This window comes from Crocodylus siamensis, chromosome 2, assembly GCF_052110815.1.
Source record: "Crocodylus siamensis isolate JL-2025a chromosome 2, ASM5211081v1, whole genome shotgun sequence".
NCBI lineage: Eukaryota > Metazoa > Chordata > Crocodylia > Crocodylidae > Crocodylus > Crocodylus siamensis.
This window is the reverse complement of record NC_143396.1, coordinates 60,092,120-60,104,937: the sequence shown is the minus strand read 5'-3', so window position 1 is coordinate 60,104,937 and position 12,818 is coordinate 60,092,120. Positions and strand designations below refer to the sequence as shown.

The following is a 12,818-nucleotide window of genomic DNA, read 5'->3' as shown; positions in this document are numbered from 1 at the left end:
GCAAATGTTAAAGCTGACACTTAATTGACAGCTTGTATAAGACCCATAAGATTTTTCTTGGACCAATTTCTGAGTGAATTGTTGGTTTCCTAAACTTGTGTTATCTGTCTTTTCTTTTGTTGCTATAATTACAGCAGCAATTTCATAATAAAACGTCTTGTCAGATTTTCCATTCCACAGTTAGTTTTTCTGAGGGGTTAATAACTTAGTTGTTATAATTTATGTTAGGCTGAAACTTGGCACTGAAGCATCCCTTGCCTACATACGCTTTATTCAAATTTTTATTTGAATGGTTGTGGTCAATTTACCAGGTTAGAGCTCATCATTTCAAACCTCTTTTCTCTTGCAGAATTAAAAATTTACTGAATTATAAAAAATGAACTGTTGCAAGCACTCTATTTTTGTTGTTGTCTCCTTCCCCAATGGCAGGAAAAAAAGCCCAAACAAACTATGCTTTGTCCAAATTTGAAATATCACCACTGTGGTAAATTTTGATGTACTGAAAAAAAAAGTCTAGCACAAATTGTCTCATTAAAACCTTTAAAAGATGCTCCAAAATCCAGTTGATCCTGACAGTATTTGGAAAGGGTATAGATTAAAGAGTATAAAAAGGGTTGTTTCTTTTTTTTGTAGTGTTAAAGGGTATGGGTTTTTTTTTCCAGTGAACATTTATCTGGGCAGGATGGCTAGTCCAGATGAACTCTGTGGAGTGTAAATTACTTTTACTGAATATATTAAGACTTTCAGATGAACACATTGGGGAATTTCACTAATCAAAACAAGTTAATAATATCAAAATATCATAAGAAAAACTATTTTAAAGCTTATGTTAGACCCTGATTCCATGCAGCTCCCAACAACTAGGGACATGACGATCCAATCTCTCATGGATCCTGTTGCTCATTAGCCAGAGCAAGCAGGGAGCAAACGCCAGCACACATTGCTCGCAACAGCTTTATTCAGAATGTAGACAGCTTCAGGCAAAGGTCCCAAAAAACCAGCAAACCAGGTACCTGCAATGAACAATAGTTCTTTCGAAATTTATACATTTTTGTTCATGTTTGTTAACATTTGTTCCACCTCTGTCCCTCCTTTTGTTCCACCCATTTCTCCTCCCATCTCAAGCTCTGCCTTTTTTTACTGTTTGATTCATTAGCATGAAATTGCTTATGCATTTTATTCATTTACGTGCCTTTATGAATGCATGTCCAAGGCCATGAACTTACTTCTTCAGTCAATGGGCAGACTTTGACTAAAACCTGGAAACTTCTTCGACAATCACCATTTACCCTTTTGAATATGTTCATCTTGGATACTGTTACCAATTATGTGTTGTCTTCAACATTCCAGTCTGTTTTTCAGTCCCTCGTTGTACCATCTTCCACATTCCTAAAGCTTCACCTCATTCACAGCACACAAACTTACATAGACACGCTTGAAAATGGTTGACACCGTTAAGATGGTTACTTAGCATAAGCAAATTCCTGGCTTAGCATAAGCATTCATAAGCAAAATCTGCTTGCCTAAGCATCTCACAATGTTAATTTTAATATATCATTTTGCCTGGTGGTTAGCAGCTCTGCTAGGCCACAGGTTATAGCCTTTTTATTCAGCTGCAAATCCAGTGCTCTCCAAGATCCAAATATTGTCACTCTAACAGCTTGTTTTTTGGATCTCCATTTTCCAAAATGATATCCAGACTAATATTGGATTTGGGTTTTTGGACTTTTTGACAAAAATCAGATGAATATATGCTGATAGGTATGGAGTAGGATTCCTATCCTAAAATCCAAGGGGGTGGGGATGGGGTGAAGAAAGGGAATTCTATCACAAAGGTTTGTGTGGAAGAACAATGTACCTTCAACAAATAAATTTAGTGTGTCAGGGTTTGGTGCAATTTATTGTAGCCACAAGATGGACACAGACTTCAAGTAGACTATCATCATATCAACACAAGAAGAAAAAAAGTGACAAATTCACAGCTTTATTAGCTGCTATATACAAATGTATGTTTGCTCTGCTATTGCACGTAACAACATAAAAATACTTTCAAAGGAAAATAACACCCAACTCCCATTTTTAAAGAGAAATGGACATCAAATGGGCTCTCTTAGAATTTAAAAACCTTCCTCCAAATATTAATAAAGGATTTAAAATGATAATCATGTTTTCCATTAATAATACAGATGTTATAAATACTAAACTATTTGTATTAGTTGGCCTTGATCCTGCTGAGGTTTAAACATATATTTAAGTTTACATTAACATTACAGTAAAATCCAGATAATTACATGTATGTATAATATTAAGTAAAATTTTGTGAATCCCTGCAGGACCTGAACCTTAATGATTTCCTCACTTTGTACCTAAATAGTGCAGGACCCTTAGTAGCATGTAAATAATGCATAATGAGTCTTTTGACCTCAGCTTTATTACCTTTGGGTAGCTGTTACAGTTAGATCAGCCTAAGTATGGTTTGGTCAATCTAAGTGCCCATCTAGGCAGACATTGGGGAGGGTTTAAATCAGGCCAAATCTTAATTTGCCTGAGTAGGTGAACTAATTTTGATTGGGAATATATTAACCTAATCCAGTTGAACGTCTGTACAGGTTCAGAGTTAAGTCCTGGGTCTGGAAAAGACCAGCCACTTGCCCCAGACCTGGGTCTGTGCTCTTCCTACCCTCCTGATCCTGACCAGACTATTTTCACTGACCCCTGCCACCTCTAAACAGATGACTCTTCCCCCCCCAGACACACAGACTCTTCTGATCTGGCCTCCCTGTCCCCCCAGAGTTACTTACGTTGGCTTTTGCATGCATCTCACAGCATCAGTGATTGCCTGTACATGCTGCTATTGGTTTATGATGTGGTGAATGTTTGCATGAACTCTTTATTATCCAAAATCCTTGAGGTGGTTCTACTGTAGCTTTGAGGAAAAATGGTTACTCTTCTGCTACTCTAAGATGCTTTTCTTATAAGGCATAAAGCTTTTACAGGGTGCAGGGTCATTCCCATACTCTTCTTCTCCTCTCCGATTCTGGAATATTCTCTGTTCTGGAGTATACAAAGACTTTTAACCACACTTACCTAATCCTCTATACAAGGTTTAATATGGAAAACCTTCTTTTAGACCACACGAGTTGGTATTAATGGTTTTTGTATTGCTTGTGACCTGGTAATGCCGCTTATTTTGTCTTTCAGGAACGTTTGACTATTTGGGATATTTTTAGTTTCGGGTGCTCGTTTAGTGTCAATCTGAGTAACTGTTCTCTCTGTAGTATTACTTTGCTCTCTCCTGTCTGTAGTTGTTGATTTTTTTCTTTAAATCAACTTGTAGTTCTTAGCAAATTGGATAGGAATTGTGATACTTTACCTTGTTTGTTTACTAATGAAAATTATTTTGTTGGGCATGTTAAATCACGTCCCAGTAATTTTTTCTCTTTGGAGTCATCCATCACTCTAAAGTTGGCAATTTTATATCGGTTAAATAATCCATTACCAAGTATAGGACAATTTGCAACTGTTTTTGTTAACTGAATAATATTCACAGTAAACGGATTTCAGTTACTCCCAGCTACCACCTATGATTAAAAAGAATCAGTAAATTTTCTTTTATTGTTGAGTATAGCAGTAGTAAACTTCTTCATGCTATTGAAAATCTTCCTATTTCTTAAATGTTGTATCCATAAAATTAAAAACTAAGACATCTCGTGTTTCTAAGAAAAAACATGAACTGTAACTTAGGAATATGCTACTCATAACACTTTATGATGTGTATGTCTTTGAGTATGTCCTGAAAAGAGCTACTTTCCTGAATTAGAGTCACAGGTAGTTGCAAACTAAATTCAATAGCAATTTAAAAAATGATTCTTCAAGGTTATAAAGAAGATACCTGTAGCAAGTAAAGACATATGAACTTCTCCAATAGTTGAAATCCAAATGTCTGTGTCTTTTCACAAATAAGACTGTAAGGCATGGAAGATCCTGTTTAAATAAATATAGATGACTTCTTCAGGTCCCTTGCAAACCTATTTTTCTATGATTCTATACTTAAGAACATTAAGTTGTCCCTTAAAATATTCTCATTCCAATACCGATGAGTCCAAATCACAATGATATATTCTACTGCCTTTCTAAGAAGCACTAGAACTTTTCTAAGAAGAAAAATAACTTGTAATGTTACAAGAATTGCCATTTGCAGTTCTTTTGATAGGTTAGCTTGTATGCACAATTACTTTAAGCTTTGAAGTGCTTTTAATGGTTTTATGTGATATAGAGTAAGAAAAGGAAGAGATGTGTATTTAATATTCAACTAAGGGAAGAAAAAGGAAATGTCCTTTGCCAGCTAATGGCAAAAAAAATTATGGTTGTTTCAGACTGCTCACAAAGTTAGAATGTTAAGCACCAATGGAGATGAAAAATTAATAGCTTATAGAAGAAGGGATAAAGTGCCTGCCGAATTAAAGTTATCATACGGCCTTGCAAATGACATTACTGTAACACATAGGAATGTACTTGTTAATAATACATATATGTGTGTGTGTGTGTGTGTGTGTACACATGTATGTATATATGTATGTATGTGTAATGGGGCAGTTGGGTCCTTCTTTGGAGTCACTGCAATGGTAAATATTTGAACTCCTATGGTGAGATGCTTTAAGGAGTTTCCCCAGGGAGATGCTTGCTCAGTATCACTGCAACTGTGTCTAGTGTCTGAGTGCTCCATAAGTCCAGGCTAGGGGTAGAGCATAGCAGAGACCCTTGGCTCCTTCCCAGTCTGAGACCCTGGACTTTCAGCTTCCAACTGCTCATGGTTATGAGTTACCCTGACTCAAGGAACTAGCTTCCAGTTCAATACCTGAGAAAACTTCATCTCTTATTGGGAAGAACAACTGCATTACAAAAATCAAAGTATTGTAGCATTTTTCACTTCAATAGAAGCACTTACTAGGGCAAAGGACATAAAGCAAAAAGACCTTGCCCCTTCCAAAGTGTTTCCTGAGTCCAGTCTGCACAATACTGAGAAGCACAAAATCATCCCACCTCTCTTCTGAGCCCCAAAAGTGTTCCTGCTTGTATTTTGTCTTTTCATTGCCTTTCCTTCTAGACGCCCTGTTTGTTTACACTCCCCTGTCCCTTGCTTTCCTCTTCAGCTTTCCTGTAAGCCTCCTAGATGTTTCCTCTCCCATCTTATGGATGTATTAACAAGGCTATTAAATTCCTTGTTGCTGGAGCTCTAGCTTGTCATGTCCGCTACATAAACAACTCCCTTAACAGTAGGGACATATTAATCTTTCCTTTCCTGGTCCAAGTTAGTTAGACTGTGAAACAGCCAAGACGGGAATGAATGCATGCTATGGAGATGATTTGCGTTAATTTAGGAAGGCGATTTTGGGATGGGACCAATTTGAAATCAGTAGGAATACATGTGTTATTTTGGAGTAGGATGGCCACTTGATAATCATGTTGCATGATAAGTTATGTTTGATGGGCTGCAGAACCATGTGATAAATAGCATTTATCATGCACCTGTGGCTGCCACTTGCATTTTCTCAGTATCTGTTTGAAAGTTTCTGAGGGGGTTAGAAAGTTAAAAACAAATACCATTTTGTATCCCAAATATAGAATTTTCCTCTACTGCTCCATTCTTAGGTGCAAGAAAGAAAATTTTAATATGTGATCAATTAAATCTTTTAGTCCATTATTTAGGGCATGGGATACTAGAGGCTTGTGAACCAATCCTATTAGATAAAGGAAATATATTTTTACAGTTTTTAAGATGCTGCCATGCCTACCCCATCTTCTGCGGCTACACGCTACTGAAAAAAAGATACCATGTTACAGATACCAGGAACTCTAGTACCAAGGAAATGTTTCTGAATTAAAAGTCCAGAAGCTTTAAACCTTTAAAAACTAATATGTGGTTTCTAACAAACATTCAAATGTATGGATTTTTAATCCTAAAAGAGGACCATGGTAATAATTTATTCCAGTATACTACAGAAGAGAGAGGATTCAGTTAATCAGTTCCTACTTCTAGTTTACTATTTGTAATTGAACTATTACATTTCTTCTGGAAAGAAGGTATGTCAAGGTGTCATCTTAAAAAAATCTTCTTTAACATGTTATAGTTTAAGGCTTTCTGAACAATTTAGTCCTTAAGATGCCATATTTTTTTGTCAGATTTCAGACTTACTCAGCTATTTCTTTCTAGAGCTATAGTGATGGCAAATCTACATTAATCCTTTGTGAGATGTTCTGGCGGTTAATTTCTATTTGTGTTAACACTTAGCACCATATTTCTAATCTGATTTTCTTCTAATTTTACTTCACAACCATTCAATCTTGTTATTTTTCCTGCTAGAAAAAACAATCTTCTATCATCAGATTTTTGCTCCTTATTCATGTACCTGTGTCTTTGATAAAATGAGGGATTGACTTTTTTGAATCTCTAACTCTTAAGGCAGTTTACAACATTCATGACCATCTGTGAAACTTTTGAAGTGTATCAACATCGTCTGTGAAGAGTGTGCACCAGAACTGTACATAGTATTCCAGAAGTGGTTAAATTACCACTATATGCCATGATAATACAAGCCTTCTCTCTCTACTTGATAGGCTTTTTTTTTAACATCTCAAGATTACATAAATTTTTCTGTCAATAACATCACACTATTATACACTATGATCCCCAAATCTTTTTCAGAGTTACTGATTCCCAGGATAGAGTCCTCCATTCTGTAAGTATGGCCTATGTTCTTTTTGTCTCTTAGATTGCTGTCCTTATATCTGCAGTGAATTGTCTTGAATATGCTTGTACTGAAATATTTATTGTTTCTTTTCCACACCCAGTTTACAAAGTAGCCTAGATTGTACTGTAGCAGAGACTTGTCCTCTTAATCATTTTCTCATGCTCCCAAATGTTAGGTTATCTAGAAACTTTATCAGTAATGATTTTGTTGTCCTTCATGTTATTGATAAACATTAAATAGCTTAGGGCCAAAAATCAATCTTTTGGGGAGCCCTATAGAAACACTCTGATTCCCCATTTGCAAGTACACTTTGAGATCTATTACTTATTAGTTGACTATGTCCTCTTAATAAAATATTACACCGTATGAAGTCAAATGCTTCCAAGTGTCAAGGTAAACATTTGCAATGTTACCTTTTCCAATCACATTTTTAATCTCTTAGAAAATGCTAATGGTTTTATGGAGTGGCATACAGACTATCAACACTTAATGGAATGACCTGTATAAATAACCTGTTGCCTCATTGCTGAGAAATGATGTAGACTTTCATGCAGACATAATAATAAAATCATTGAAGCTAAACTACATTAACCTGATAGTTCTCCTGTAGCTGATGAACTCTGTTTTACTGATTCATGCAGGTCCTGTCAGTATGTTTCTTATCTTCAATCTCTAAATTTTAGGGACATCATATAAAGTTAATTGATTATCAACTTGATTTTATTTTTCAAGAATTCAGTGCCTACAGATCAACTTGCTCCATGCAAACATTAAAACATAACAATTTTTCTTATCTCCCCATATATTAGTACAGATGAATCTCATCTTTGAGTATTATGCTTATAGATATACATACTTACGATTCTTCACTGTAATGTCTTTGGAGAATTAACCAGAGCTAAGCATATGTTATACATGAAATTGAATTCATTGCATCCAGAACTTAAACTTTAGACAATACCAGTTCTGCTTAAGGTGTTCTTCTCTGCAGCTGATTTGCTTGCTTGCTTTTGCCCCCGATTCACTATTTTATCTCCTGAATGGTTGCTAGTAAGAAGTCAGGTGGCCAGTCCATTCCAATTCATTTTAGATTTCTGTAGGTTGGATATTTTCCACTTACCAAGAGGTGCTCATATGAATACAACATATGTACAGTAAAAGCCCTGTTTTCCGGCATGAGTGGGGAATGGGGGGTGCCAAATATCTAAAAATTCTGGTTGCCTAAGGCTGGATGTTTTTGGCCAGACACAGAGTGGCGGCGGGGGAGGGAGTAGCAGTGGTCAGAGCAGCGGTAGCACAGACTCGCACGCAGGGTGGTGGTGGCTGCCATGTATGAGTTCCCCCCTCCCCCACCCCACGTCTGGCCAGTTGGCCAGAACTCCACTTAATTGAATATTCTGGTTAGTAAAATGCTGGATAACAGGCTTTTATTGTACATACATTGGTCACTTATTGCTCTCTCTGATTTGTTTTTGTTAAGTACTATGTGTCCTGAATGACAACATTTGTATACATCTGTGGGCTTTCAAACAGCATTGTGAATCCATTCTGACCTCTGTTAAGTACAAAATCAGGGTACACAAAAGCAAATAGTTATATGTGCATGCATTTCAGGTGACTGCAATATGTTCGGCTAGAATTTCTCTGTATTTTTGTCATCCTAAATCCAAACACAGGGCCTCTGAAACAAAGTTTGCTGGAAGAGATATGGTGGAGAGCAGCCACCCATCTGTTAGTGAAAATGAATCTGCTGCAAGTCTTCAGAATGTCTACAGCTAAAAAAGTAATTTATGTAGACTCAAACTGACCCTGGTATAGAAAGACCAGCACAAGTTAGGTCCTTGAAATAGAACTGAAGTGGAACAGAAATGATGAACAGACTTTGAACTCAGCACCTGCATGCTATTGATTTTGCAGATTTTTTTAATTGGGGAATTCCCCTCTCTCACACTTTCACCCTCAGTAAAGGCACTACTATCTTTCTGTCTTCCTGGTTGTGTTTAATTTATGGCTAGAAAGGTCCCCATTTTATTTCAGTTTCCTCTTTAATTTTTAGTTATTGTGACATATTTATACTTAATCTAATACTTGCTTTGTTCAGTATTTGGGAAGAAATAGCTGGAAAATGCCAAAGAGCTATGGTGATATCTAAAGAAGAGTTTAATAATTTAATGTGTAAATTGTTTAATAAAGAGGAAAATAGCAATATAAACTTAATGCAGAAAACATCTTTACAGTTCATTGTATTCTTCATGTTTTACTTATTGTAATTCTAAACTGAATTTAAATTCCAAGATTAAAAAATAAATAAATAATGCTCTTAAAGTTATACATACTTAATTGAGACAATAGGGTGTCCATTATGGTGGTCTAATAAACAGGATTTAAATGTTTTGTTGTATTTAGCAACCATCTCATCTCTCTTCCGTCTCATTGCAAAGACCTATTAACTCTACATAAATTCAAATAGTCAGTTTAAATCTATTGAATTTCAAGACATTTTTGTTCACTTTTTCTATTTAATAGCCCTCTGCTATGTATTAGGGGAAAAAGAGCATAACATGCATTTTCATATTAGGAGTTGCTTTGTAAATGAAATTGGTTCCTGTAGAAATCAAAAGCCTGTAGTCCATTTTTTAAGAATCCCAATTTTGGAAAAGTCTACCAAAAGCATCTTGTAGCTTTACAAGGAGGACCTTAATGTCCCCATTTGGGGTTTTATTACTCATTCACAGTATATGCATAAGCCAGCTGGGATCAGCTATTCCTGATGACAGATGACTACATTCTCTTTGTCTAGAGACAGAAATTGTATATAAACCAGTATAAGTGGTCAGAAACAGGTTCAAATTTGTAACACAACAAGTTCAGTGCATGTAGATATCTTTCAAGATGGCTGAAACAGTTTAAGATAAATCTGGATGGATGTAGTATCAGATTTAACTGATTTAGGTTAAATTGGTGTATTGAACTTCTATCCCATAACCCCTCCAGATTCAAGTTTAGCTCTCAGTTCCCCAGCATCCACTTTACCCTCAAACCCCTCATTGCAGAGGTGGTGGACTAACCTTGGCCCAAGATGTCTGCTCTAGCTTGCACCCTGTGGCTTCTGTCCTGGGACACTACTGGCATGTGGCTGCATTTCCAGAATCAAAAGTGAATGGCTGTTCTCTTGCTTATAGGTTCTATCTATGCATTTTAAACTAACCTGTGAAGACTGAATTGATTCAGCCTCTGGCTTTTTGACTTCTGTAGTTAGCCTTAGGGTACGGATAAGCATTTATTAGAAGCTCTAAGAATTTCCAAGGAATTTACAGTGCCACAATAATGTAGCAGGAGTTGTCTGCACAGCTGTCCATGTCATCCAGAGTTATGCAGAATATGACAAGTGTCCCTACTGCTGGCACTCCACAGCCAAGAGGCTGATACATAGCAATCCTGACATGCTTTGTGGGGACCCCAGCCTGTGGAGAGTTCCAAGGACAATTGAACGTAAAGGAAATTGCCACTTGTCAGGCCACACCTAACAGACCTACCCTACCACTTCCCCTGTTCTCTGGCCCCCAACACACTTGGAGTGCAAAGTCACAGCACACCGGTTCACAGTCTCTATTGCCAAAAAGCTTAATCAATTTCTCTTGGATCCCTTAGTGGATCTCTGATGCCTGTTCTTGTTGATCCCCACCTACATGATTCTATTTTAGATGTGGTTTTGGAACATTATAATGATACCATAGAAAATAGCCCTAATTATGAGCTGATTCACTTTCAAAAAGATTGAGTGATGTAGTAGGTCAGTAGTGGTTTGTTTGTTTTTTCTACCCCCTTCCACTCGCACCGAATATTGACAAATTAAGTAAACTTATTGGTGAAGTCTTCTGCAAAGAGAAATTCTTGGAAATGAATGGAGAGAAAACCTGGAATTCTTTAAGTCCAATACAACAGATCTAGTGGATGCTGTATTTGTACCAGCACAGAATCTAAGTTTACCATGCTTCTTCTGAGAATTTATTCAGATCCTGTGTGGGTTGGTGTGCAGTGCCATGTATGGCCACGTGGACTCAAGATTAAGACCAATACTTTGCCAACCAGTTCTGCATAGTCAGGTACACCGTGGAAGAGCACAGAAAGCTTAGGGTTTTGGCCCTATGATTCACAAATGCCTTGTCAACCTTTTGTTGGGGTGGGAGGTGGGGGGGAGGGGATTCCAGTGTGGTTGTACTTAAGGAGGGGTCTCCCTTTCCCTAGCTATAGTCTTTAGAAACTAAAGAAGCCAGTTTCCCTGTCAAGTGCTCATATTCCTACTACCCTGCAGAGTTCTGATGTTGCTTCTACTTCAGTTGAAATCTGAATGAAAAGGCAGATATTTTTTGCAGAGCAGGATGGGCTGGGAGATGGATTTTACTGTGCTCCTTGACAGGATGGAATTTATCTTGTTCACAAAAAAAAAGGTTGAGCGGTGTGACCAGAGTCCATGTTCCTAGAGCAGAAGAATTCAGGATGCCAGACAGATTCCATGGAACCAATGTGATTCATAGTTTCATAGTCATCTGGGTTGGAAGGGACCTTAATAGATTGTCCAGTCTGACCCCCCAACCTTGGCAGGACCGAGCACTGGGGACATATGACCTCAGCCATGTGCTTATCCAGTCTCTTCTTAAAGCCCCCACTCTCCCAAGGTAGGGGAGAGCAACACCTCCCTTGGAAACCCATTCCAGATTCGGGCAACCCTTAACCATAAAGAAGTCTTACTGTAAAGATGTTCTTCCTGATGTCCAACCTAAATCTCTTTTCTGTCAGCTTGTGGCCATTGTTCCTGGTTATTACAAGGAATGCCCTGGTAAACAGAGCATCTCCAATTCCTCACTGTCCCATCCTGATGAATTTGTAGGGGGCCACAAGATCCCCTCTCAGCCTTCTTTTATGGAGGCTGAAGAGATCCAGATTCCTCAGTCTCCTTGTAGGGCCTTACCTGCAGGCCCCTAACCATATGAGCAGCCCTCCTCTGGATGCTCTCAAAGCTATCTACACCCCTTTTAAAGTGCAGCATTCAGAACTGGATGCAGTACTCTAACTGCAGCTTGACCAGTGCCCCATAGAGGGGAAGTATCACCTCCCTGGACCTGTTCATGATGCACCTGCTAATGCATGATGGAGTGCAGTTAGCTTTACTGATTACTTCATCAAATTGATGGCTCATATTTATCTTGGAGTCAAAATGACCCCAAATTATCAGCAACCATGAAATTATCAGGTTCATCATCTGCCACAAAGTCAACAAAGCAACCAGCAGTATTGAAGTCCTGGACTTAAAAATGCTGACTTTGACAGGCTCAGAGCATTAGTAGGGGAGGTGATGCGAGACCAGGAAAGAAGGTGACTGGTGTGCATGAAGAGTAGTTATTGCTGAAGGATACAATCCTCTAAGCACAAAAGAAAACCATTCCTGCAAAGAGGAAATGTAGCAGAATGGCTGGCAAGCCCTCCTAGCTTAATACAGACATTGCGGTCCTCTTAAAAAAAAGGAAAAAAAGGTGTACACACAGTAGAAGCTAGGGATAATCCTCAAGGAGGACTATACAACAGTGGCCAACACTTGTAGGGAAATGATCAGGAAAGCCAAGGCAGCAACTGAGTTTAGGTTAGCCACGGGAGTCCAGGGCAATAAGAAGTCCTCCTTTAGGTATATAGGAAGTAGAAGGAAAACAAATGGAAATGTGGGACCCCTGCTTAACACCTTGGGACAGCTGGCAACCAGCATTCAGGAATAAACTAAACTGCTGAATGCCCATTTTGCTTTGGTATTTCACTGGACCAAGGGGAAAGTCAAGTGATATGAGGCTCATGCAGGGACTGACAGCCTCCCCACTGTGAATGCTGAGTGGGTGCAATACTAACTAGAAAAGCTAGACATTTATAAATCGGGGGACCAGATGGACTCCATCCAGGAGCGCTGAAGGAGCTGGCTGAGGTCGTTGTGGAACCCCTGGCAAAGTTCTTTCAGAATTTGTGGTACACAGGGGAAATCCAAGAGGACTGGAAGAGGGACAAAATTATGCTCATCTT

General features: G+C 38.2%; 1 protein-coding gene across 1 annotated transcript in view; it reads left to right on the top strand.

Annotated features, from left to right (window-relative positions):
• SGCZ (sarcoglycan zeta) overlaps positions 1 to 12,818 on the top strand; it is a 1,118,440-nt gene that overhangs the window by 536,432 nt on the left and 569,190 nt on the right. The gene's annotated exons all lie outside the window — the stretch shown is intronic.